At 44.3% G+C, this 25897-nt stretch overlaps 1 long non-coding RNA gene across 1 annotated transcript in view; it reads right to left on the bottom strand.

Moving 5' to 3' along the window:
• The window catches only part of LOC142660627 (uncharacterized), a 43917-nt gene that overhangs the window by 10257 nt on the left and 7763 nt on the right, over positions 1 to 25897 (bottom strand). Inside the window, exons 2-3 of the long non-coding RNA XR_012850541.1 lie at positions 4661 to 4814; positions 1604 to 1802 (exon numbers count right to left, since the gene is read on the bottom strand). This is a non-coding gene — a long non-coding RNA (uncharacterized LOC142660627). The remainder of the gene's footprint in view (positions 1 to 1603; positions 1803 to 4660; positions 4815 to 25897) is intronic.

Below are 25897 nucleotides of genomic sequence, written 5' to 3'. Positions count from 1 at the left end.
AAAGTACCGGGCAGAGCACTATTAGCACTCTGCCTGGGAGTCTGTAGTTTAGTAAATGGCAGAGTGGGGAGCTACCTCCCTGCCCTGCCATAGCATTCAATAGTATCTGCGTCCTAAGGACGCAGATACTATTGAATGTGGCGTCGCTACCGCTGAGGCAGCCATAGCAGCTGCTAGCAGGGCCATTGGGCATGGGACGGCCCATGATGGCGGGCAGCACGAGCCCCATAGCAGCCGCTATGGCTGCTACAGTGGTAGTTACGCCGCCTCCTAGACAGTGGCTCCCTCTAGAAGCAGAATCCCATCGGCAACACTCCGCTGAGGATTCCACTCCTGGAGGTGCCATGACGGCAGCGTCAGCACCCGGCGTCCAAGTGGGCCCCCCGAAGGATAGTGGACCCCGGCACCTGCCCGGGTTCGCCGGCCCTGCCACTAGGTTTAAACTTAAAGTGGAAAACTGTATTGTTAAAATAAGAACGTGGAGTAAACGCACAAATTTACGTTAAGTGTCACTAAATGCAGTCTGCCCGCCGAGTTGGCAGCATTTGGCAGATACAACAATGTCAAGATTGGGCAGCTCCTTCTTAAATAGTGCCACATTGCCCTCTGTAGTTACTGCCACAGTGGCCTCTGTAGATAGTGCCACTGTGCCCTCTGTAGATAGTGCCACTGTGCCCTCTGTAGATAGTGCCACTGTGCCCTCTGTAGATAGTGCCACTGTGCCCTCTGTAGATAGTGCCACAGTGCCCTCTGTAGATAGTGCCACAGTGCCCTCTGTAGAGTGCCACAGTGCCCTCTGTAGATAGTGCCACAGTGCCCTCTGTAGATAGATAGCGCCATTGGGACTTCCTCTAGGAGTGGAGTCCCCAGCCAGTGCATAGGCCGGGGATTCCGCTCCTAGAGGGAACTCCTGATGTCACTGTCCATATATGAATCGTGAGGTCAGGAGCTAGTCCTGGAGCGGAATCCCCTGCCAGAGCGTCGACAACGGGGATTCCGCTCCAGGAGTAGCCATATATGGACAGTGATGTCAAGGGCTTCCCCGCCCGGGGAATCCTTGGTGAGCAGAGGAGCTCCCTTTGCTCCTCCGCTCTGAGCGAATGCTGAAGCAGGGAGCTGACGGTTCCTTGCTTCACCATTGGGTTCAACATTGTCTGTGTCCTGAGGACGCAGATACAGTTGACAGCGGGACATACCCCGAGCCGCCTGGGACCGTCCTGCTGAATCCGTGACGGTTGGGAAATATGCCTCGGGGGAATGTAGCGCTATCTGCAGGTAGGGGGGGTGTGGGGCGATATCAACATGGGGCTGTGTGGCCATTGCCCACCTACCACCAACGGACTGCGCTCCCTTATAACGTCATGAAGAAGCGCCTGCGCATTCCACCTTCGGCCTGCTCGCTCTTTTCATGAGGTAGTTAAGGTGATCCACGGGCCACAGTTGATATCCTCAGCAGCCACATGCAGCCCGCGTGTTTGAGACACCTGCTTTACAGCCATGTTCAGTTGTTAATAGAGTTTGTGCAATCCCTCAGTGTCCATGGAGAAAAGGACACATTAAGCATAGCCATCAGCAGCCGCTTACAAACATTTCCTGTACTTACATATTTCTTTCAGCAGCAGGCTGCTCGTCCTCTGCTACTGGAGGGGTTAAGGTACTTCATGACACTTAACTATATACCCAGACCTAGCCAGCACATCCTCTCTTCTCTATTGGCACCAACTGACATCCTTTTTTCAGTGGGGAAGTTTCATCCAATCAGATCACAGGCTTCACCAACATGGAGGCTGTACATGCAGAAACTGAAGACACAGGATACACTAACAACTGACAGGATAACCAGAAGATATACAAAGTAAAATTACAATTACATTCACAGAAATACTCCATCCACCAATATTTATTCCTCTTACAAACTGCTCAGTTTCCGACACGCTATAGTTATATTACTATTACCTATTTTAACCCCTTAAGTGCACGGCCTATTTTGGATGCAACAATATTTAACATCTTTTTATCTTCACATTCCTAAAGCCATAACTTTTTTTTTTTCCATTAAAGTAGCCATAGAAGGGTTTGTTTTTTTCAGGACAAGATGTATTTTTTATGGTTTTGTTTTTACGAGGTTCACCATATGGTATAAATGACACGATAACTTTATTCTGTGGGTTTCTACGATTACAGCAATACCAAATGTATACAATTTTCTTTTATGTTCTATTTTTATCCAATAAAAATACTTTTCTAAGAAAGCATTTTTTTTTTGTGTCGCTGCATTCAAAGACCCCTAACAGTTTTATGTTTCCATAAAAGGAACTCTACGACAACGTTTTCTTTTTCTTTTTACACTTTTTTCCAAAATAAAGGGCTTTGCAAGGGGAAATAATGTTTGGGAAATATATAAAAAGTTGCCTTAACACTTTAACTTTTTTTTGTCCAACTATGGGACCCGGTGGCCGGTTATAGGCCCCTGTCTGCCATAGAAACCCATCGGCACCCAGTGACATAACAACTAAGGGTTAGAGTTGACTGCAGCACCTCAGGGGTAAAATGTCTGGGATCAGTTCCTGAGCATACGCCATCACAGCGTCCTAATACCTTGCCTTAACTAACAGTGAGCCGTGGCATAGTGTTACGGCGCAGAGCAGGAAGAGTTTTAAGCACCATTAATTCCAGGGCGCCGTATATATGAAAAAAAGGTATAAGTACATATCATGAGACAATAAAACAACACGTACAATATAATGAATGACAGACTGGTACAGAAGGGCAGGGGACCCTGCCCGCGAAGGGGGAAGGGGGAAGAGACAGTATGTGAGGGTAGGAGCTGCTGGTATTGTATTGTAATGGCAGCAGAGTTATTGTAGATTGTAAGCTTTTCTGAATTTTTCACAAAGTATCTCTGGCGAGTTTTTATCCAAATCTCTAGGGCACCTACTATGGCACTGCTTTCCACTTCTAGAAATGAGGAATTTGCATAAGAATTTTATCGTAAAATATTGTAAAAGGCCACAAAAAAAGGTACACAATCTTTGCACCAGATTCTTGAAGGAAGTTAGTTCAGTTATTTCTGTCCCCCTCTTCATAATATTTATAGATTCTCTAGTGACTGGTATAGTGCGAACGGACTGGCGCAGGGCAAATGTGGTGCGTATTTTCAAAAAGGGCTCTAGGTCTTCACCGGGTAATTATAGACCATTAAGCTTAACATCCATCGTGGGGAAAATGTTTGAGGGGCTATTGAGGGACTATATGTAGAATTATGTGACAATAAATAGTATTATAAGTGACAGCCAGCACAGTTTTACTAAGGACAGAAGTTGTCAAACCAACCTGATATGTTTTTATGAAGAGGTGAGCAGAAGTCTAGACAGAGGGGCCGCTGTGGATTTAGTGTTTTTGGACTTTGCAAAGGCATTTGACACTGTCCCTCATAGACGTCTAATGGGCAAATTAAGGACTATAGGTTTAGAAAGTATAGTTTGTAACTGGATTGAGAATTGGCTCAAGGACCATATCCAGAGAGTTGTGGTCAATGATTCCTACTCTGAATGGTTCCCGTTAATAAGTGGTGTACCACAGGGTTCAGTGCTGAGACCACAATTATTCATCTTATTTATTAATGATATAGAGGATGAGATTAATAGCACTATTTCTATTTCTGCTGATGACACCATGCTATGTAATATAGTTAAGTCTATGGAAGATGTTCGTAAATTGAAAACTGATTTGGACACACTAAGTGTTTGGACGTACACTTGGCAAATTCAAGTTTAATGAAGATAAATGTAAAGTTATGCATCTGGATGCCAAAAACCTGCATGCATCATATGTCCTAGGGGGAGCTACACTAGGGAAGTCACTTGTTGAGAAGGATCTGGGTGTACTTGTAAATCATAAACTAAATAACAGCATGCAGTGTCAATCAGCTGCTTCAAAGGCCAGCAAGATATTGTCGTGTATTAATCACTTACTAGCCAAGGGGGTGGCTAGTAAGTGATTAAATAGGGTTAAAAGAATTAAACCTATTTAGTTTCGGAAAGAGACGACTAAGGGGGGACACGATTAACTTACATAAATATATTAATGGCACATACCAAAAAATATGGTGAAATCCTGTTCCATGTAAAACCCCCTCAAAAAACAAGGGGGCACTCCCTCCGTCTGGAGAGAAAAAGGTTCAACCTGCAGAGGCGATAAGCCTTCTTTACTGTGAGAACTGTGAATCTATGGAATAGCCTACCGCAGGAGCCGTCACAGCAGGGACAGTAGATGGCTTTAAGAAAGGCTTAGATAATTTCCTAAAACAAAAAAATATTAGCTCCTATGTGTAGAAATTTTTACCTTCCCTTTCCCATTCCTTGGTTGAACTTCATGGACATGTGTCTTTTTTCAACTGTACTAACTATGTAACTATGTAACGAAGTAAGTTGCACCAGAAATGTGTCCAAGTACGACTAGTTCAAATTATAATTTTTTTTAAACTCGAAAAAAAGGGGTGTGGCTAACAAATGAGTAAACTAACGCCTGCATTCATGAAAAATAAAAAACGGAGACATATTTTAGTAGAAAAAGGAGCGCATTTAAAAACTGGGCTGGAGCAAGTATAAAAAATATGCTGACGCAGCTTTTCACAGTAAATTCACAATCATTTCTTTACCTGCTTCATGAATTTGATGAAGACGTTATGCCAGTTTTCAAACGTTTTCTATTACACAATTTTCCATGAATCTCCCTCGTTATATCTTGGAACTGCTCCATTAAGAAGAAAGTGCCTCTTCTTGTAGTAAATTACCTACATATCAGCGGAGACCCTAGTATAAAGAACACAAGTAAATACATCGATTTTTATGTGGTTTTGCTGCAAAACACAGAAAGAGTTTACTTAACCCCTTCCCAACATTTGTTGTATGGATACGTCATGCTTCCCGCAATTTGCTGTATCCATATGACAAATGGTGGACACCAACTCAGAAGCTGAGTTGGTGCCATTATCCCCAGGTGTCAGCTGTATGTGACAGCTGACACCCTGCTGTAATGGCGGGGACCGAAGTTAACTCCAATCCCTGCCATTAACCCTTTAAATGCATCGGTCAAATGCAATCGTTGCATTTGAAGTGTTTGCAGCTAATCGCCAACCCGGAAATGAAATCGCCGAGTTCCGGTGCCTGCAATGGCAACAGGAGGTTTAATACTGGCCTCCTGGTCTGCCTAGTATAGAAGCCTTCCAGGTCCCGCCCAGAGGCAGGGCCTAAAAGGCTTCTGTAGCTGAAGGCAAGATGGCGGGGGCTCAGAAGCTGAGCCCGTCATCAGAAGCGGGTGTCAGCAGTATGTTACAGCTGACACCCTCCTGTAACGGCAGGAACCGGAGCTAGCGCCGATCCCTGCCATCAACCCCTTAGATGCAGCGATCGCTGCATCTTAGAAGTTGGTAGAAAATCGGCAGCCCTGCATGCGATCGCAGGGCTGCCGACTGCTACTATGACAACAGGAGGCCTAACTATGGCCTCCTGGTCTGCCACTATGGAAGCCGATTAGGCCCTGCACGGAGGCAGAGCCTAATCAACTTGCTGTCAGAGAACAACTGACAGATCTAATACATTGCACTACATAGGTAGTGCAATGTATTAGAAAATAAATCAGACTGTTGGACCTTCAAGTCCCCTAGTGGGACTAAAAAAAGTTTAAAAACAAATTTGTAAAAAATATTATAAAAGTTTCAAATAATAAAATAAAACACAATCGCCCTTTTTCCCTTATCAAGTTCTTTATTATTGACAAAAAAGAACAAAACCCATACATATTTGGTATCGTCGTGACTGTAACGTCCTGAACTATAAAAATATGTTATTTATTCCACGCGGTGAACGCCTTAAAAAATAAAAAATGAAAAACAAAATGTCAGAATTTCTGTTTTTTGGTCACTTTGCCCTACAAAAATTGGAATAAAAAGTGACAAAAAGTCACATTTATCTAATAACGGAACCTATAAAACTATAGCTCGTCTTGCAAAAAACAAGCCCTCGTACAGCTCCAGCAACGAAAAAATTTAAATGTTATGGTTCTCACAACTTGGCGACAGAAAAAATACATTCTATTTACAAAAGTAATTTTATTGTGCAAAAAGCTGTAAAACATAAAAAAAGGTGCTATAAATTTTGTATTTCCGGAATCGTACCGACCCACAGAGTAAAGTTAACATGTAATTTATAACGCATGGTAAAGGCTGTATAATAAACTATGCCAGAATCACTGTTTTTTTGGTTACTTTGCCGTCCAAAAAATAGGGTAAAAAGTGATCAAAAAGTCGCATGTACCCCAAAATGGTAACAATAATAACTACAGCTCATCCTGAAAAAAGCCTTTATACCACTATGTCTATGAAAAAATAAAATGAGTTAAGGCTCCAATAAGTCAGGAAATACAAAAATATACAGCTGTGCAGGCCCGAGGGGAACATTTCTACTGATTTAGCAAGGCCCTAAAACATATCTTCTGGAAGTGAGGGTGCCCGTATTATACCAGGACAACACTTTCCCAGCAAAATTCCCCAAACTGCAAAGGTTCAGAGTGTGTACCAAAAGGGGAATAAGAAAGGACACCATTTATCAGTGCGGCACTGGCCTGTGCAGAAAGGATTGCTTCACAGCATTACACACATCTATGGATTATTTTTTTGTTTTTTACCCCATTATTATACCACCTTGTTATGCCCTGATGCACTCCACACAGCTTACATATACCCCCACATTATAAACAGAAACACCAGTAATACTCCAAACAAAACTACTACAAAGTAAAATCCACGCTCCAAAAGCCAAATGGCGCTCCCTCCCTTCTGAGCCCTAGTGTGCTCAAACAGCAGTTTACTTCCACATATATGGCATCGCCATACCCGGGAAAACCCTTTTAACTATTTTTGGGGTGTGTGTCTCCAGTGGCACAAGCCAGGCACAACATATTTGCCATATTATCTAGGGAAAAATTGCAATTTTAACTTTACACCATCCGCAGCGCATTCATTTATGGAAAAGATCTGTGGGGTGAAAATGCTCACTAAACCCCTTAATAAATGCTTTGAGTGGTGTAGTTTCTAAAATGGGGTCACTTCTCAGGGGTTTCTTTTATTATTTCACATCAGAGCCTCTGCAATTGTAAACCAATACTGTGTAAGTCGCCAAATAAGCCCTAATTTTACATGGTACTCTTTCACTCCTGAGCCTAGTCGAATGTCCAGGCAAAAGATTAGGGCTACATGTAGGGTGTTTCCAAAACCGGGAAACACAGCATAATATTTAGAGAGCTATCTTTTCATAGTGGCACAAGCTGGGCACCACATATTGGCATATCTATGGAAAAATTGCCATTTTCACTCTGCAACATCGAGTGCACACTAATTTTTTTAAAACACCTGCAGGGTCACCATGCTCACTACACCCCAGGTGAATACCTTGAGGGGTGTAGTTTCAAAAATGGGGTCACTTCTGGGGGGTTTCCACTGTTTTGGTCCCACAGGGGCTTTGCAAATGAGACATAGCAACCAGAAAAATCTGAACTCCAAATGGCACACCTTCCCTACGGTCATGCCGATGACCGCAGGCAGTCAGGCTCACTCACCTTTTGACGGCCGCAGCCATGGATCTGTGAGCGCGGCTCCCCATCTCCTCCTCAGGAGACTTTCGTTTTTCTCGGCCGGGTCCCGGTCTTAAAGGGCCAGCGCGCACTAAGTTAAAGTGCCAAATTAGCCCATGAGCACCCTGGACTATGAGGGGCCCCGCCCCTTCCTGTCTTACCTGAGCTTTGTGGTCGTTACCCTAGTTTGTCTCTGCAAATGGTCTCCTAGTGTTTTCCAGTTTCCAATGTTTCCCGTTCCTGCTACCTGTAACCTGTATCCCATGCTATCCTGGTAAAGTGCCGTATTGAGTTGGAGTCGTGCTGTGCTGTGTACCACGCCTGACCTGTTACACCACGCCTGGTGTCCGCCTGCTGCTAAAGTCCCTACCGAGCTTGCCTCGCTACTGTCCGAAGCTACCACAGTTACACCTATACGAACTATAGACTTTGACCTCTGTCCTGTTGGCCAGCTGCCATACCGTTAAGGCGGTACGGCCCGGTGGGTCCACATACCCCATGTGACACCTTCTGAGCCCTACTGTGTGCCCAAACAGCAGTTCATGACAACATGTGGGATATTTCCGTACTCTGGAGAAATTGCTTTATAAATGTTGGGGTGCTTTTTCTCCTTTATTTGTTGGGAAAATGAAAAACTTTGAGCTAACGCTACGTCTTATTGGAGAAAAAAATATATAGATTTATTTTCACTGCCCAATTCTAATACAATTTATGAAACACCTGTTGGGTCAAAATGCTCACAACACCCCTAGATTAATTCCTCAAGGGGTGTAGTATCCCAAATGGTGCCACTTTTGGGTAGATTCTACTGTTTTGGTCCAACAGGGGCTTTGCAAAAGTGATATGGTGGCAAGAAACCAATACAGCTAACAAAGAACACTTTGTTCGAAACGCGTTACAGTAACACACGCTACCTGTGTCCTTCTGGACTTTTAAACTTGTGTCCAAATAAAGCACTTCTTTTACATTTTCAAATGTTGATGTGCTGAGGATTTTTCTACATTTTTCAATACATTGGATTCCTTGTCTGCCTACAAGCCCCCCCCCCCTTTCCAATTGCACTCCATTGAGGAACTACAGATCCCAGGACGAAATATTGTGTGAGCACACCTGTCACTTCTGAATCTTTTCTGTGAGATTTCCAGCAAGGGAAACGTAATCTCTCAAGTTTACGCGTGGCTTGCTGGAATCTCACAGAAAAGATTCAGAAGTGTCAGGATTCTGAATACACATGACGTCCAGGCTGGAGGTCATGTATATTAATTATCAGGACACTTGATTAACGGTAATGTCTGTGTAAGTGGCTGCACATCGTGTTCTAGTAAGAACGCGATGCTGCTGTGTAAATGAATGGAGAGGAGTGTATGACGCTGACTGGTCACTGATTGGTCAGCGTCATACACTCTGTACAACGCCCACTTGGTCGAAAGTAAAAACACGCCCACTTGGGCATTAAGAAACTCATTAGCATAAATCTAAAAATCGCTAATAAAGTGGTTTAAAATAAATTGTTTTTCAAAATAAAAAGCATTACTGTCACCTACATTATAGCGCCCATCTCCTTATGTAGGAGATAGGGCACATATAATGTGATGACAGAGCCTCTTTAAGGCTCAGAGCCCATTTTTCAAATCTGACATATTTCACTTTATGTGGTAATAACGTCGGAATGCTTAAACCTATCCAAGCGATTCTGAGATTGTTTTCTCGTGAAACATTGGGCTTTATGTTAGTGGTAAAATTTGGACGATATATTCAGTGTTTATTGGTGAAAAATTGCAAAAAATGTAGAGAAAATTTATAAAAAATAGTATTTTTCAGAATTTAAATGCATCTGCTTGTAAAACAGACGGTTATACCGCCCAAAATAGTTACTAGTTCACATTTCTCATATGTCTACTTTAGATTGGCATAGTTTTTTTAGATTGGCTGTAAAGGATCTGCCAGGCACAGCTTCGGTGTTAACTCCCAGAACTAATCAGTCAGCACCTGAGAATACATCCCTGAGAATGACTCCTGCTTCCACCATTCAGGCTGGCAGGCTTAGGAGTAGGAGAGCCTATCGTAACCTGGCCAGACTCAGCTAGCACCCGCCCTCGGTCTATTTAAGCCTGCACTTCCTGTCCCTCGGTGCTTGTGATTCTTTCCTTGTGGTTTCCTGGCCCAGCTACAGCTCCTGCTATTTCTGATCCTGCTCCATACAGACCCTGGCTTACCGACTACTCTTCTGCTTTTCGTTTTGTACCTCGCACACTCCTGGCTTGACTCGGCTCGTTCACCACTCTGGTTGCTCACTGTGTTGCCGTGGGCAACGGCCCCTTTTCCTTGCTTGTGTTCCTTTGTATGTTTGTCGTGTTTGTCGTGCACTTACTGAGCGCAGGGACCGCCGCCCAGTTGTACCCTGTCGCCTAGGGCGGGTCGTTGCAAGTAGGCAGGGACAGAGTGGCGGGTAGATTAGGGCTCACTTGTCCGTCTCCCTACCCCCTGCCATTACATTGGCATTGTTTTTTGAACATTCTTTTATTTTTCTTGGACGTTACAAGGCTTAGAACATAAACAGCAATTTCTCATATTTTTAAGAAAATGTCAAAAGCCTTTTTTTTAAGGTACCTGTTCAGTTCCGAAGTGACTTTGAGGGGCCTATGTATTAGAAACCCCCATAAAACACCCCATTTTGAAAACTAGACCCCTCAAAGTATTCAAAACAGAATTTAGAAAGTTTATTTAACCCTTCAGGCATTTCACAGAAATTAAAGCAAAGTAGAAATTTGCAAATTAAATTTTTCTTGCTGAATTTCAATTGTATTCAATTTTTTTCTGTAACACAGAAGGTTTTACCAGAGAAACACTACTAAATATGTATTGTCCAGATTCTGCAGTTTTTAGAAATGTCCCACATGTGTCTCTAGTGCGCTCGTGGACTAAAACACAAGCCCCAGAAGCAAAGGAGGACCCAGTGCATTTTGAGGCCTCTTTTTTATTAGAATATATTTTAGGCAGCATGCCAGGTTTGAAGAGGTGTTGAGGGGCCAAAACAGTAGGAATGCCACAAAAGTGAACCCATTTCGGAAACTAGACCCCTCAAGGAATTCATTTATGGTTGTTGTTACCATTTTGACCCCACAGTTTTTACACAGCACGTATTTGAATTGGGCTGTGAAATTTAAAAAAATGAATTTTTTTCCAATAAAATGTCATTTTTGATAAAAATTTCTTATTTTCACAGGGAACAAAATACCCCATTTTGTTGCCCAATTTCTCCTGAGTACAGCAATACCACATTTGTGGCGATAAACTGCTGTTTGGGCCCATGGGTGGCCTCAGAAGGGAAAGAGCGCTGTGTGTTCTTTGGAGTGCAGATTTTGCCGGATTGGTTTTCGGGGTGCCATGTCGCATTTGCAGAGCCCCAGAGGTATCAAAGCAATAGATGCACGGTGCATCGAAACTTCGATACGGTTTCGATACTGTGCATCCCTAAACGGTTCGATATCGCTATTTCCTGTATTTCGATACTGAATGTATGGGAGCGCGGCTGCGGCTGTGTAATTCAGCGGCCAGCGCTGCACTAATGAGCGGCGGCACTGAAGACAGAACATGGCGGGCGCTCTACAAAACACCCCCATGTTCTGTCTCCAGTGCCTGAACTGCCGCTCATTAGTGCAGCGCCGGCCGCACCTCCTCATGTTGACCGCGCGCGCACTTCCTGTCAGGAGCGGGGCAATGGCTGTATTACACAGCTGCAGCCCCGCTCTATAACGGCGAAGATCAGAGAAACCTCTCATCTCCGCCGTTATTCCCCTGAATGCTGCGATCACAGCTGACTGCAGCATTCAGGAGAAAATGAGAAGGGGGGATGCCCCTGGATCGCGTCACAGGGAATTCCTGTGACGCGATCGAGGGCCATACCATATATGGGCAGACAGCCCAGGGTCTATTGAAGGACCCCAGGGCTGTCTTACCATATTTCTTGTTGTTAGGGCATACTGAGGTATGTCCTAAAAACTGCCTGTGTGCTATCTGTCCACAGGCTAATGTACTGGCACATATCTGATATATGTCAGTACATTAAAGTTTAAAAATAAAGTAAAAACAAAGCATTGTTAAATTTAAAAAAAAAATACACATTCACCTTTTTTACAATAAACATTAAAATAAGTCTCAATACATAAAATATTCACATTCAGTAATGGCGCGCACAACAATTTTTTTGCATCATTTATGATGTGTACGCTGTAAAAAAATTAAATAAACACTGCTTTCATTCACTTATTAATGTGAGGCGCTAGGTGCGATGAATTTAACCTCCATGTTCCTCACATTAATAGTAATTAACCCCATCATGTACCTCGCACATTAACCCATTATGACTGAGAAACACGATGGGATTAATTACTATTAATGTGAGGCGCATTCAAAATTCATCACACGTCGCGCCTCACCTCAGAAAACGGAAGAATTATTTTTTTTTTATTAATGTTGGCAAAGTATCAAAATTGGTATCGAAATCGCAATACTAAACGAAGTATCGGTATTGAAGTCCAAATTCTGGTATCGTGACATCCCTAATAGAAACCCACTAGAAGTGACCCCATTTTGGAAACTACACCCCTCAAGGAATTCATTTATTGGTGTTGTGACCATTTTGACCCCATAGTTTTTTCACATAACTTATTTGAATTGGGCTGGGAATTCAAACTAAATTATTTTTTTCCAATAATATGTAGTTTTGGCTGAAAATTTCTTATTTTCACAAGAAATAAAATACCCCTTTTTGTTGCCCTATTTGTCCTGAGTGCGGCAATGCCCAATTTGTGGTGATAAACTGACGTTTGGGGCCATGGGAGGGCTCAGAAGGAAAGGACCACCATTTGGCCTACTGGGGATTTTCTGGTGCGAAGTCATGTATGCAGAAGCCCCTGAGGTACCAGTACAGTTGAAACCCCCAAGAAGTGACCCCGTTTTAAAAACTACACCCCTTAAGGCATTCATCTAGAGGTGTAATGAGCATTTTTACCGGAGACATACACCCCATAAACTGAAATGTGGGTTTCCTGTTCGAACAAGGCACAATCCAGCAGCAACATATTGTGTGCCAGGTACAAGGACGAGAGAGATGTTCTTGTATTGACAACAATACATGCCCACACCAGTACCCATGTACCTGTACGAGGTACCAGTACAGAGACCCCCAAACCAGACTGCATCCTGGACTACAATAGGTACATGGGAAGGGTGGACTTGTCAGATCAACGGAACCCTAACTCGACGGAAACTTCCGAAAGAACCCCTCAACGGAAGGGCAACGGTGATGTGAACAGGCCCTTATACATTTTCATATGATATGGTTCTGCTATGTAATTTTACAATAAATCTGTATACGTTTAGGCATGTAAGGCCTGATTCACATTGTGTTTTAGTCCTACGTTTAGCGTGAACGTCGGTAAAACTCCTGATGTAGGAGCTAAACGTGTCCATTAGCCCGATGGAGGCCAAAAGAGCGTCGGTATACTTTTTTTTCCAACATGGGAGCCTATATGTGATGATTGCCACTGTATGGCGGAGCTTCCCTTGGGTCGGAGTACCAGGGAAGAGAATCAGGTAGCGTTTGGCCCGGGAATTCCAGCCCTGGGAAAGCACCTGACATGGCTGTCCATATATGGACAGTGACATCAGGGGCTTTCAGCTATGGAGCACCCCCGGCCAGAGCATCGGAATTGCTTTGGTCGGGGACTCCATGACTTAAAAAGCCCTTGATGTCACTGTCCATATATGGACAGTGACGTTAGGGGCTTCTCCAGGAGCGAAATCCCCGGCCAGATAGTTGCCGACACTCTGGCCAGGGATTCCAGCATCTCAAAGTTCCTAACATCCCTGTCCATAAATGGACATTAATGACAGGAGCTTCTCGAAACAGAGTCCCCGCATTGGGATTCAGAGAGCTTGCCCTTTCTAAATCCTGATGCTCCTCCCTGAGGACAGCCCTGGAAAACTCCTGAGGTCACTACCTATATATGTATAGTGGCGTCAGGGGATTGCCCAGGGCCCAGAGACAGCACACTACACATCATTTCTAGCACCAAGATGGTGGCATCCATGCTCACCCACTCCGTGTCAGCGGGCAGTCTGCCCTGTGCTCGGGGGACCGATCCCAAGTGCCTGAGCATCAGCACCAGCAGGTGCAGCCTTGGCAGAGGAAAAACCAGCTGAAGATCCCGACCTAAAAAATTACTTATGCCGATTACGGTTCTTCAGTTGGCATGGAACCTAGTTATTGCTGCCCGCCCAGGAGATGGTACTGTATAAGGAGCAGTCCTTCTACATCTGCAACCCCAAGTGCCCGCTTCTAGGAGGTATGGAGGGGGCAGCTGGGATTGGGTTGGTGGGAAGACACCATTGTTTTTTCCGACTATCTACTTTCCTTTATGTCACATATCTCCTTCTGGGGAAGATATATTGATGACATTCTCATCCTGTGGGATGGGGATGTCAACACCTTCACTGACTTCATGTCTATGCTCAACAACAATTCTATTGGTATGAAATTTACCTTCGATATAAATGATCGAGTGATCGATTTTCTTGACCTTAAGATCTCTCTGGACCCTGTTGGCGGTGTCCAAACGGATATATTCCGTAAAGCTACGGCCACCAACAGTTTCCTGCACTGGAATAGCCATCACCCCCCTGCCCTTAAGAGAGGGATACCTATCGGTCAATATCTACGAGCCAAACGCAACTGTTCTGATGAGTCCTCTTTTCAGAGAGAGTGTGATGGTCTTTACCACAAATTCCTGGCACGGGGGTACCCCAAAAAGTGGCTTCATAGGGCTTATGCCAGGGGTAGGGCTTCGCATAGATCTGATCTTCTTTCTGATAGAAGCGCTGTATCCGCATTGCCATCATCGTCCAATGCCATCCGCTGCATTGGCACTTTCGACGTATGCTCTTCCCAGGTAGTTGGTGTTCTAAAGAAACATTGGTCTATTCTCACTGCTGACCCCGATCTAATAGAGGTCATCCCTGCCAACCCTGCCATTACCTATCGTAGGGGCAAAAATCTTCGTGATTTTTTGGTGCATAGTCATTATTCCCCTACTTCTTTCAATACATCATCCACTTGGCTGAAATCACCTGTCACTGGCTTCCATCCCTGTGGCAGGTGTTCTTTCTGTCCTCTGATGCCTAGGGTTAGAAGTTTCACTAACCCTTTAGATGATAGACTATATCACATTAAACAGTTTCTTAACTGCCAAAGTAGCGGGATTATCTATCTAGCCAAATGCCCCTGTCCGAAACTATATGTCGGTAAGACTCTGCAGGAACTGAGGAGGAGAGTATCTAGACATCTTAGTACCATCAACCTCAAGGAGGATACCACTCTCTCTAGACACATGCACAGGTTTCATCCCGATAACCCCAAGGTACTCCAATTTTGGGGCATTGAACAACTAAAATTGGGACCTAGGGCTGGCAATTTGGACCGCAAACTCCTACAGGAAGAAGCGCGTTGGATCCACCGTCTTGGCACCATGACCCCTCAGGGACTGAATGAGGGTTTCACTTATAGTGCCTTTCTTTGATTTGTCCGGCATTTCCCTCTGGGTTCTGTATGGGTGTCTCGATTTTCTGTATTGTCTGTATTGCCGTACCTTTGTACGATTAGTTGGCTTTTGACCTTGTAAATCGCCTCATTTTTGTGGGATACGTTCTCTCCGAATGGAGCGGCTCTATTTCTACATATCATGGTCTAATTTAATTATTTAATTATCATTTATGACCATATATGTGTTTTTAATGTGCGACCGGTATTATTATGTAAGCACTGCTTTATTTAAAATCCATTCATGTATTTAGGATCTATTAATTTCTTGGAACTATATTTGTTCTGATGGGGATTTGAGTGTGCCTATTATGGATAACTGCATTTCTATAGACATGTGTTGGGTTCCCTTGATGATGGGGGGTAGCTATCTCTAGTGTATCTGATCGGACTGGCATCCCTGATGCCTATTTTTAATATTCTGCCTGACAGTATACTCCACTGGACCTGTCTTGATGTGCTATGAAGCTGTGCCGATTTGGACCGTCAATCCAGTCATAACCGTGCACCTATTGCTGCTCCATGACAGGGGAAACACTTCTGGTCCCTGCATTAAGTCACAACTGACAGTTACGGAGCGACCGCCGACCTGTCTTATACGTTGTGTTTTATATATCTTTTCTCTAAGTCCCCGGTATTCGTCATTGCTCATGCGCGTCCCCTCTGCACTAACATGTACGATCTGTCATACTTTTGTTTTTGTTTGTTCCATTATTCTCTTAAAGAGGCTCTGTCACCAGATTTTGCAACCCCTATCTGCTATTGCAGCAGATCGGCGCTGCAATGTAGATTACAGTAACGTTTTTATTTTTAAAAAACGAGCATTTTTGGCCAAGTTATGACCATTTTCGTATTTATGCAAATGAGGCTTGCAAAAGTACAACTGGGCGTGTTGAAAAGTAAAAGTACAACTGGGCGTGTATTATGTGCGTACATCGGGGCGTGTTTACTACTATTACTAGCTGGGCGTTGTGTATAGAAGTGTCATCCACTTCTCTTCACAACGCCCAGCTTCTGGCAGTGCAGCACTGTGACGTCACTCACAGGTCCTGCATCGTGTCGGCACCAGAGGCTACACTTGATTCTGCAGCAGCATCAGCATTTGCAGGTAAGTAGCTACATCGACTTACCTGCAAACGCCGATGCTGCTGCAGAATCATCTGTAGCTTCTGGTGCCGACACGATGCAGGACCTGTGAGTGACGTCACAGTGCTGCACTGCCAGAAGCTGGGCGTTGTGAAGAGAAGTGGATGACACTTCTATACACAACGCCCAGCTAGTAAAAGTAGTAAACACGCCCCGATGTACGCACATAATACACGCCCAGTTGTACTTTTACTTTTCAACACGCCCAGTTGTACTTTTGCAAGCCTCATTTGCATAAATACGAAAATGGTCATAACTTGGCCAAAAATGCTCGTTTTTTAAAAATAAAAACGTTACTGTAATCTACATTGCAGCGCCGATCTGCTGCATTAGCAGATAGGGGCTGCAAAATCTGGTAACAGAGCCTCTTTAAGTCCGTGTCATGCTTTATTGCGTATGCGCGTCTCCACCCTGGACTAATATGCCAATGTTGATAGTGCTTCGGCACTAAGTCCGAACTGACAGGTACGGCGCCCGCGCCGACCTGTCACACTTCTGTTTCTCTTATTCTTTTTCTAAGTCCTTGTTGTGTGTCATTGCGCATGCGCATCCCCTATGAACGAATCTGGCCATACTGACAGTGCGCCTGCGTTGCCCGACGCTTCCCCTTGGTCTCTTGCTACTGCTATCCCCATTGGCTGGATCGTTTCCTCCGATGGTTGCTACGTCTTGCCCTGTCTCATTGGTGATCTTTCTACACACCCGCCCTCCATCTACGTCACTCCATGTCTCCATATGAGGATCTGTTTTTTGCTGCGTCGCCATTAGCCCCGTGTACCCCTGAGGACGCTACTAGGTAGCGAAACATGTCGGGGGGGCTTTAACTGTTTTTAATACCTGTCCTAGCCGAATTTATTGCCTGACTCATTGAAGTGTGGCTTTTTTGCCTCGCAAACTGACTTGGTGTTATCAGTCAGTACTCACTCTGACCGTTTGAATGCCGTGCTGAGCTCTTCTAGCTGGCTACTTTCACTTTCACTTCGGCTTATGACAGTGATAATTTTAAACTAACATATATGTGGTCTGTTAATTGCTATACGTAGCCTAATAAAAATTTGCTAGTTTATTTCTATGAATATTTGGGTAGTCAGGAAAAAGGGTTCTGTTTGCCTGCAGGCATTCCTCCTATTGTCTATATATATATTGTACCTGCTGACTGCCCAGGGTCATAATCGTTTTTTGGCAGCTGGGATAACACCCAAAGTCACCCCTCAATAAAAGGTCAGTGTGGCTTATATGCATGGTGTGGGGAATGTACAGGTGCAGCATATCCCACTGTATGCTTATAATGTGGGATACGTTGCAGTTGTCCGTTGGATGTATATGTTGAGAGTCCTCCCAAAGAATACCTCTGACACACAACGCCAAACGTGATGTGAAGGGGGCCTTATTTATACATATGTTTTGCTGTTTTGCACTGTGAATACTGTTATTCAGTGCAGGATATAAGACAAATGATGTGTACCTGTAGAGGATTCAACAACACAGATAGCGTGTCAACAAGTTTTCAAGTGAATCTACCAGCAAGGACAGTTGCTCCTGAGATGAACTCGAATCAGATTGCAGAATGATCTATAATAAGACTTAATTCTAGGAAGGAGGTGCATAGGACGCTGTTTACAGATGACATTCTTTGTATATGGAACATGTCCAGCAGCACTAGAAACATGTGTTTCCCTTCACGGTTACATCAGCATCTGGTTTTTATTTTTGTTTGTTATTTTACAAGAGGTAACATATGTAGCATACATTTATATATCTGTGTTTTGTCCTGTATATACAAAGGCATACAGTTAGATGAAGCTTTCTTAGGGTGTTTGTACATTAGTCTTGTCACATTGTTTGCGGCAAGTTTCGTAATTGCAGCTGTTTCCTACAAAAACGGTGTGGTGTTGTCACAATTATGAAAAATGCAGAAAAAAACACAACGAAAACCGTGAAAAAATGACATGTAACTGCACTGGTGCACATATACACCATTCAACAATAACAATTAGACCGTGTTTACACATTGCAGTCAAGTCACATTTTTGTGCCACCATTTTATGAAAACCGCGTAAAAAAAAGGCCAAACTGACCTCAACGTTTGAACCTAATTGATTGTTTCGTTATAATGTTGCCAGTCAAGGGGTGGAATATTCCAAAAAGAAAAAGGTCCAACAGCCTAGACTTTTTGTAGTAATACTGATTGTTTTTAACTCATGAGTGACAGCTGAAGTCCACAATATTGCATGCACCACAATATACTCCTTTGGTCTTTAGCTGTAGCTTGAAATTTAAAGGTGTTGTCCAGGCATGGAGCGGTTTTTCATACTGATGACCAATCTACAGGATCAGCATGTGATCGGTGCGGGTCCAACACCCTGACCCCACACTCATCAGCTGGTACCGGCTGCCTGACGTTATGCAGTGGTCGATGCCAACAAATGGCTCTAGTTATTGTATAGCGGCGATGCTGGGTTACTGCAGCACATCCATCTCTCTCCTTTTCATACAGGTATATAATCCATTCCAATCCTGCCTTAAACTATCTGTGCTGAAACTTCATTTCAAACGCTGGACGATTTATTTTTTGGTATATAACTCTGCTATCCTGTCTTCCTATATAGTCTAATGTTATCTCTGAAACTTTAACAAACTATTTAATCGTCATTAAGTTTTATGATCTCTCCAGACCAGCTAGTTTGTTTAGCTCTGCAGAGCTTTTTCACCTTATGTGTCTAGTTTATTTGATTGATATCTGAACGAGCTTAACTAGGCCTAGATGTGAGCCTCTACTCCTCTATAAATTTAGTTGTAGTATAAGGGGAAGGCACTCGTGCAGAAGACATCTCGGTCTAAGTGTCATATCGTCAAAGTGTCCTGGCAGTTATACATGGCACTTAGACAGGGTAAGTGACAGGTAAGTTATGTGGACTAAACATACAAACTTGCTCACATTATAATTATCACTTCAGACTTTTTATCTGTTTCCTATGTATGACAAAACGATTACGCCATATTTCTGTTGTTGGTTTACAATCCTACCGCCCATTTGGACCTTTGGAAGATTCAGTCCACATAAGTCCCACTCTCTTTCCATCGCCCAAGTACAGCTCCTGTACAGCTCCAATCTCCCCCTGACAGCTGGAGCCACGAGTCGGCAAGCGCTGGCCCCAGCCTCCTCCTCAGGAGACGCCAGCGCTCGCTTTCACTCACCTCAGCCGGATCCCGTAGGGTGAACTTTGAACCGTGAGTCCCTGAACTATAAGTAGGGTTCAGGCCCTTGCTTCTATGCCTGAACGTTGTTGTTGTTTCCTAAGTTTGTCTATGTGATGGCCTCCTAGTGTGTTCCTGTTCCTTGCATTCCATACTATCCTGGTCGAGTACTGTGCTGAGCCAAAGTCGTGCCGTGCTGTATACCACGCCTGACCTGCTTCACCACACCTGACATCTGCCTGCTGCCTGGTTCCAGCCGAGTCTGCCTTGCTACTGAGAGCTGCCACAGGTACCCTATACGAACTATAGACTTAGACCTGCGCCCTGTTGGCCAGCTGCCATACCGCCAAGGGTGGAGGAGTAGGTATACTTCTTTCCCCACACTGTACTTACCAGGTCATTCCCCTGGTACACTCACTCACATTCCCCTCCTTTGAAGTCCACACCCTCAGACTCTTTCACCCATTCTTCCTCGGAGTGGCAGTTGTCTACCAACCTCCCGGGCACACGTCAATTCCTGGATCATTTTGATGCCTGGCTTCCATAATTTCTATCCACTGAAACACCCACTCATGATGGGTGACATCAACATCCCCATTGATAACCCAATCTCCCCATCTGCCTCCCAGTTTCTATCTTTAACCTCCTCCCTAGGTCTGTCACAACTTACTAACTCTCCTACACATGAAGAAGGGCATTCACTTGACTTGGTCTTCTTCCGGCTCTGCTCAGTTTCTGACTTTATAAACACTCGTCTCTCGCTCTCTGACCACAACCTTCTCTCCTTCACTATCAAATATTCTCTGCCTCCTCAGGTCATGCCTACCTGTCAGACATACAGAAATCTATATGCCATCAACACCTCATAGACTATCTATAGTCCTCAATGTCTCCTATCTCTTCCCTCTCCTGTCCCAATCTGGCTGCCAAACTTTACAATAAGACTCAAAAATGCATTGGATGAAGCAGCCCCCCCCCCCCCCACACTCCAAACCACCCGACAAAAATTACGACAACCCTGGCACACGCCTCAATCCCGCTTTCTTCAGCGGTGCTTGAGATGTGCCGAACGACTGTGGAGAAAATCGCATTTGGCTGCAGACTTCCTCCATTACAAATTTATGCTCAAAACTTACAACTCTGGCCTTCAGTGCGCCAAACAAGTCTATTTCACTTCTCTCACCACCACATTATCTAATAATCCAAAATGCCTCTTTGATACTTTTCACTCCCTCCTTAGTCCTAAAGTACAGACGCCAATCACAGATCTCAGTGTTGAAGACCTGGCCACTTATTTTAAAGTTAAAATTTACAACATCCAGCATAATATCTCGCAGTCCCCTAGTAACATCGATCACCTCCCCCCACACTCCCTCTTCTTCACGTTCAGCATTTGACCCAATAACAGAAGAAGTCTCAAGGCTCCTCTCTTCTTCTCGTCCTACTACTTGCCCTAGTGATCCTATCCCCTCACACCTCCTCCAGTCCCTCTCCCCGGCTGTCACTAGTTACCTGACAAATATTTAACCTCTCACTTTTTTCTGGAATCTTTCCCTCCTCTTTTGAACATGCCATTATAAACCCATTACTGAAAAAAACAACTCTTGACCAATCCAGCGCTACTAACTACCGACCAGTCTCTAATCTGCCCCTCATCACCAAACTCCTGGAAAGCTTGGTCTACTCTCGCCTTATCTGTTATCTCTCTGTTAACTCCATTCTAGACCCCACAAATCTGGTTTCCGCACTCTACACTCCAGAGACTGCCCTTACTAAATTCTCAAATGATCTCTTGGTGGCTAAATCGGACGGTAAATACTCTCTCCTTCTTCTGGATCTCTCTGCAGCCTTTCACACTGTAGACCACAAACTTCTACTTAACATGCTCCACTCTATTGGCCTTAAAGACATTGCTCTCTCTGGGTTTTCCTTCTATCTTTCTAACCGCTCGTTCAGTGTGTCATTTGCTGGTTCTACTTCTTCTCCTCCTCTGCTTGCTATCAGGGTTCCTCAGGGATTAGCCCTAGGGCCGCTCTTTTTCCTCTCTACACAGCCCCTACTGGACAAACCATCAGCAGATTTGGCTTCCAGTACCATCTCTACGCTGATGACACGCAATTATATGCCTCTTCCCATGACATCACCCCTGCTCTAATACAAAACACCAGTGATTGTCTGTCCGCTGTCTCTAACATCATGTCCTCTCTATATCTGAAACTGAATCTTTCTAAAATGGAGCTTCTTATGTTCCCACCATCTACTAACCTCCCTAAACCTGATGTCTCCATCTCAGTGTGTGGCACTACCGCTGTCTCAGGGTTATTTTTGACTCAGATCTTTCCTTTACTCACATTCAATCACTTACACGCTCCTGTCACTTTCACCTCAAAAACATCTCCAGAATCCGGCCTTTTCTTACTGTGGAAACAGCCAAAACTCTCAGTTTCTCTGATTCACTCTCGTCTTGACTACTGTAACTCATTGTTAGTCAGTCTTCCCCCTCACTAAACTCTCCCGTCTCCAATCTATCCTCAATGCAGCAGCCATGCTGATCTTTCTGACCAACCGCTACACCAACGCCTCCACCCTGTGCCAATCACTACACTGGTTGCCCATCCACTTCAGAATTAAAATTCTAACTTATTACTCTCACCCACAAAGCTCTCCACAGTCCTTACATCTCCTCCCTCATCTGTGTCTACCACCCTACTCGCGCTCTACGTTCTGCCAACGATCTCAGATTAGCATTCGCAATAATCCAAACCTCCCACTCCCATCTCCATGATTTTTCTCGTGCTACACCAGTCCTCTGGAATGCACTACCCCAGACAATCAGATTAATGCCCAACTTCCACAGTTTTAGACGTGCCCAGAAAACACATCTTTTTAAACACTCCCTAATCTGACTCCTTTTCTTGGCCCTCCTTTTACATTAGTCATCAGAATAAGATTACCTCACACTCTTTGCACCCTAATGCACTTCATGTCTCTCATACACGGATACTGGCTGTTGACCGGCTCATGCAGCTTTATGTGTACCCCCCCCCCCCTTTGTATAAAAGATGGCTGGACCATTGTACTGAACAAGCAATTTTACATGTTGTGTCTCCCTTATTTCCTCAAAGATTGTAAGCTCTTGCGAGCAGGGTCCTCATTCCTCTTGTTTGAATTGTAAATTAGCTTCTTCGCTATGTAATGTCTGATATTGTCGGTTTACGTTCCCTCTAAATGATAAAGTGCTGCGTAATATGTTGGCGCTATATAAATAAAGATTATTATTATTATTATCCGGTAACCGGAGGCAGCGGGATCCAGGTGTCGGACCCCCACTGATCATATGCGGATGACCTATCCTGTGGATCGGTTGGTTATCAGTATAAAAAACCACCCCATGCCCACAAAACAAGGGGAGCAGGCACGCATCAATAAGGCAATGCCACTGACGGAAGGCATGGATTTGTTTTTCTCATCTGCAATATTGGCTGAAAATCTGCAACACAATTTGGTGCGGTCTTTCAGACAGAATTCTCTGGGGGTTCCAGGGCAGATACACTGCATACTGTTCTGCAGTGCATTCGACCTTTGTGAACATAACCTTATGGTCAGTTCACACATTGCGTAAATACGGCAGAATTTGTTGCGGTAAATCCACAGCAAATACAGTAGCAGCAAAGTGGATGAGACAAAACAAATGTCATCCACATGCTGTGTAAGTACTGAGCGGAAAAAAACGCTCAGAAATTAACCTGCGGTGTGGAATTTTTTTTGCGTAAACGCTGCTCATTTGTTGTAGGTTTTCCCCATTGAATTAAATGGGGAGGTAAAACCCGAAAAAAATAGTAGTTGTTGCGTTTTTTTGCGGCGGGGGCGCAGCGATTCCGCTGCAAAAAACACAACTCAGAAAAAAAATTAAAATCTTATACTTACCCAGGAGTCTGTGTTTCTTCCTCCGGGCCGGCCTCCTGGGATGACGTTTCATCCCATGTGACCGCCGCTGCAGCCAATCACAGGCTGCAGCGGTCTCCTGGGATGCAGTTTTCCGCAGCTGACATTCTAGCCGAAAAACTGCACCACAGTTTGGTGCGGTTTTTCACTTGGAATTCCCTGCAACGCACAGGGCAGATACGCTGTTAGCTTTTACGCAGCGTATCTGCCCTGTGTGAACTCAGCGTTACAGTCAAAGATTAAAAAAAAAAAAAAATGTCCAAAGTAAAAAATAACCCTTTTCTTTTTTTCAATTTTATTCTGTAAAAAAACATATATACTAGTCCTTCTCAATGACTTAGAATAATAACAAAAAGTTAATTTCAGTAATTCAATTAAAAAAGTTATACCAGTTAACGGCAAAAAACAAACCCAACCCCTTGGGGGCGGTGGGGTGGGCGGGGTCAGCAAAATCTTAAATGGCACAGGGGGTCGAGTGGGGGCTCAATTGAATGCTCTTTTCAATACAAAAACGATGCTACAAACGATTTTAAGATAGGATTTTTTATCGCTGAGATATTTAACGTAAAGGTTATCATATTTATTATCGGCTACCGCTGGTGTTAGGTTTACCCAAAGTGTACAGCGCGGGTAAAATCCTAAGTGTGTGTGTGTGGGCGCGCGTGTGTGTGTGTGTGTGTGTGTGTGTGTGTGCTTGGGAATGTCACATCAAGGTGTCTTTACAATATGTATTCTTACAAATCGGCCTCGGCGATACAAAATGGACCTTGTCTACGATTGTAACATGATATCTTGTGTACACATTTCGGTAGTCGCTTGTGAATTTCAGAGAGCGCTAATGCTGAGTAATTTCCATTTTTGTACATTTCTATTGTCAGATCACAAAACGCATTTGACGTATAGGATCACTTTATTGATGATGAGAGGGTATGGGAGAAAAAAAATAAGTTCCTATAGAGAAGTAGCGGCTTTATTCAATGCCACTTATCCTATCCGTGATCCAATTTCATTGTTAACTGTTAAAAGAACTGTTCATCGTTTCGAAATAACCGGTTCAATTAAAGACGCAACAAGATCCGGAAGACCCAAACATGCTAGTAATGGTGAAAAAGCTTTAGATGTTCTGCTCACTGTACATGATAATCCTCATACATCTGTCTCGAGTGGAGCACAACAAGCGACTACCGAAATGTGTACACATGAAATCATATTACAATCGTAGACAAGATCCAGGGTGTGTGTGTGTGTATATATAAATATATAATGTGTGTATAGATACATATATAGATATATATATATGTGCATGTGTATATGTGTTAGGAATTTTTTATTTTAAATTTATGTATCGGAAACTAAAGTGTGTATTGAGCTATACAAGTTTCTCCGCAAAAGTTTTTTGCTGACAAAGTGTTTCATATGTTATCAAGTGTGAGGGGATGGGCAGTTGAATTCCTTTAGGCGGGATTCACACGACAGCGTTTCCCGGCCGGGTGCCGGGCGTTCATACATCGGCCGGCACCCGGCTGCATTAGGAATAATAGACCCCTAATGGGGCTATTCACACGACCGATTTTTTGACGGGCCGGGAAAATCGGCCGTCAAAAAATGGGACATGCCCTATTTTCGGCCGGGTACCCGGCCCCCATAGAAGTCTATGGGGCCGGGTAATACACAGCCATCACCGGAATGTGTCCCGAGTGATGGCCGGGTCTACAGTCGCTCGCGCACTCTCTCCTCCTCCTTACAGCGCAGAGTGCATGTGAGGAGGAGGAGTTGATGCCATTCGGACGAATGGCTACGCTGGAGATAATGTGTGGCAGGGCCGGGATGTACAGCAGGTGGAAGGGAGCGCTGCGCTGGCTCCCTTCCCCTGCTTGTTACGGTTCCCGACCGCTGACTGTATTTTTACGGCCAGCGGTCAGGGTCCTTAAAACCCGAGCCATAGACTTTTTACGGCTCGGGTTTTAACTTGCTGCCCGCGCGATCGGGCAGCTGAATGTCGGGTCTCCGGCTGTCAGTGACTGCCGGGGACCCTGAGGAGAAGATAGAAGCAGCTTTCGCTGCTTCTGTCTTCTCTGATTACTTGTACACAGCGCTCAATGAACGCTGTGTATAGGAATAGAGACAGCAGCAGCGGCGCTGTCTCTATTCCTCCCGGTGATCATGTGACTGGTCACATGATCGCCGGGTGCCGTTAGTGACAGACTGCTGCTGGGTCTAACTAGACCCAGCACAGCCCAGTTAGTGACAATCGTCACTATGAGAGGGCTGATTTCCCCTGTAACTGGGGCTGCTGTGCAGCCCCAGTTACAGTGGAAAAACATGGTGTAAAAGAAAGAAAAAAAATATTAAAAGTTCCAAAAAGGTATTTTTTGA

The sequence above is a fragment of the Rhinoderma darwinii genome, chromosome 9 (genome assembly GCF_050947455.1).
Source record: "Rhinoderma darwinii isolate aRhiDar2 chromosome 9, aRhiDar2.hap1, whole genome shotgun sequence".
Lineage (NCBI taxonomy): Eukaryota > Metazoa > Chordata > Amphibia > Anura > Rhinodermatidae > Rhinoderma > Rhinoderma darwinii.
This window is presented reverse-complemented; position numbering and strand designations above follow the sequence as displayed.